The sequence below is a fragment of the Notothenia rossii genome (genome assembly GCF_949606895.1).
Source record: "Notothenia rossii genome assembly, chromosome: 8".
Classification (NCBI taxonomy): Eukaryota; Metazoa; Chordata; class Actinopteri; order Perciformes; family Nototheniidae; genus Notothenia; species Notothenia rossii.
Window position 1 is genome coordinate 31,555,743 of NC_136906.1, and position 3,141 is coordinate 31,558,883.

Below are 3,141 nucleotides of genomic sequence, written 5' to 3' on the forward strand. Positions count from 1 at the left end.
AAGGACTTACCACTCCATGTCGCCTCAAAGAAACTGGCTCCGAGATTTGTGTGTCCTTTTCCGGTGTCCAGAGTCATCAACCTGGTGTCTGTATGCTTGCAACTCCCCAGGAATATGAGAGTGCATCCAAAATTTCATGTCAGTAAAATCAAGCCGGTGTGTGAGAGCACACTTGTTCCCGCCTCCAAGCCCCCTCCAACACCCCAGTTCTTTGAAGGGGTTGAGGTTTACAAGGTCCGTAAGCTACAGAAGGTCCGTAATAGGGGGAGGGGGAAGCAATTCTTGGTAAACTGGAAGGGTTACGGTCCTGAGGCTAGGAGCTGGGTAGCTGCTTCATTTATCGTAGACAAGACTCTTATCCACGACTTTTACAATCAGCCTGGGCCATCAGGAGTCGGCCCTAGAGGGGGGGGGGGGGGGGGGGGTACTGTTGTGCACCGACAGAAATGTTAGAGAGGTTCAGGTTCATGTTGTTTTATGTTTGTTTTCTCACTCACCAGTTATCTCTCATTGCAGGCTTTCTGATTGTTTTCACCTGGCATCTTTCTGTGTCTCCTGTGCTCATCAGCGTCAGTCCCGCCCCTGATTATTCACACCTGTTTCTCATTGTCATGTGGTTACATTTCCCTGTCTCCCAGTGTTCCTCGTCAGTTCGTCTTCTCTCTTGCCATGATCAGGTCTATACTCTCTGTGCTCTGGAAAAGTTTTGGTTCCTCACTACGTGAGCGCTTTCATTTGGTTCTCTATTTTTGTCATCTCAAACTTGAGATTTGATATTGACCTTTTTTGTTGTTATTGCTGTATTTTGGAAAAATAAAGTATATTATGAATACTTTACCTCTGTCTCCCGGGTCGTGCAATTGGGTCCTACATCCTAAGTGTCTGAGTTCGTAACATATAGAAAATGAACTGCGGTCTGGCTCTCCCAGCTTGCACGCGGTTTGATTGGCTAGCGCTTGTACTGTCAGATTTGCATAAACGTGATTTGATTGGCTGACGCCCCTACCTCGGCTTCAAAAGTTGAACATTGCTCAACTTTTGAATCCTGAAAATCCTGGAAATCCTGGAAATCTTCGCTTTGCTTCCCCACAATGCAGTTTGGCGAAAAGCGAGGCAAAGTTACTTCACCCCATTCAAAGTCAATGGGCAGAGAAGCGTTGGAAGCGTTGGAAGATTTTTTTTAACGCTGCTGTGTAGACAGTCCGTAAGTGCAATGCCTTGCGGCCTGTAGCACCGTCCTTGATGGGAGCATGTGTGGGCTGGACCTGTATTTTACAGGAAAGGAGTGAGCAGGGGGTAGAGTTGTCAATTCTTGTTCTGTTTTATATGACTAAAGAGACTCGCTACCATGGAAACCAAACAATGGTGTAGCTGTATTAAAGTCAGAGTGGAAACAGTCCTGAGTAAATCTGATTTTATCAGAAATCGGGAGAAATGCGGGAGAAATACGACCCCGGGAGGAAACTGGTAGAGGGCTATGAAATCGGGAGTCTCCCACGAAAATCGGGAGGGTTGGCAGGTATGCATACAGCATCTCTGTATAGTATGTGTATTCACTCTCTGTCCTACACGCCTTGTTGGAGCTCCTGCCTCCCTATGAGCCCACTGTGCTCTCATTGGTCAGCTCGCCAACTCTGTTCTGTTTAGTCAACCACCGTTACAGCTGAACATCAGTATTTATATTTTACAATGGCGTTTGTTAGCAACCAGAAAATGACAACAGTAATGACAAACAGATGAGAATGCTGCGTGGGGTCTGGGTGCCGTGTTGGCGGGACGTTGCAGGGCTTGCTGGTCCGCCCTGTGGGGCTCGAGGAGCGGATAGTGTGAGGTGGATTACTGGTGTCATTTCTGGGGCAGCATAGACACGTCTTTTCTGTGTTAGAGTTTTACTCGCTACAGGGTGTACTTTGAGGGTTTGTGACTTTGCAGACTGTTTACATGCAGAACAAGCTACAAAACACAAGGCACGGTTAATAACCAGAAAGCATATGATGGGACCTTAAAACTGTGTACACCCCTGGAGGTTTAGGGGATGGGAAACACATGAGTGTTATCACATTTAAAACATATAATTAATAAATGGGTGAAAATTGCTTGTGTCCATCATGGACAGCATTCATATACCCACATGACAGCTCAGGTCAGAAGAGCTTTATTTAATAGCTGGTCTTATGTCTGTGACCCCTCCTGTTGTTCATTGATAAGCCTGAAACATGCACTTGTCAAGGTTCAGAGGCAAATTTTGTAAATATGTCAGTAGTCATCGATCATCTTAAGATAAAATAAGATATACTTTATTGATCCCAAGTTGGGAAGTGTTTTTGTTACAGCAGCATGTTACATGCAATTTATTGTTACTTTGTAATTCTACTCCACTACAATTCAGAGGTTAACCTGGTATTTTTTACTCCTCTACATTTCAGTGGCGAGCCGTCAGGGCCCTCTAGGCCCTCTCTGAGGGCCTAAGACATTCCAAAAAATAATATTTGAAAACATTAAAAAAACAAACATTTAAAAAACATATTTTTCATTAGTTTTACCAAAATAACTTGATTTAATTGTATTTAAAATAACATTTCCAAAGAAATAAATCCTTCCTGTTCAGTTTCTGTTGGAATGTGAAGGGTTAAATGAAAGAAGCTCCTTTGGCCCTCTCTGCGAGTCACTGTGAAGACAGGAGCTGATTGGTGGTCCTGCTGTAAATTCACAGAGGGCCCGCTATAACTCAACGAGAGAGTAATGTCAAACGACAGTACAGTTGACCAATCATATCTTCCCTCTAAATGGGTGGGTTTTATTATCGCAGACTTTTTGACAAGTTTAGTCTAGAAAAAGGTAAATGTGTGCATTTTATTATAAAGTTGTGTATATTTACAGACCGTTGCAAAAACTAACCCTGCTGAAAAAACCAGCATGGACCAGCATGGACTTCAAGCTGGTGAAGCTGGTCATTATGCTGGTCTGCCGGTGCAAAAACTGTTATACCAGCATGGAATGAAAAAAATAAAAATCTATTATTATTATTAAGATGGCATGAAATACAAAAACATAACAATATTTCAGTTTATATATATTTACAGAACATAAATAACTGCAAATTCATAGAATCTCTATATTAAATACATTTATTTACTCACA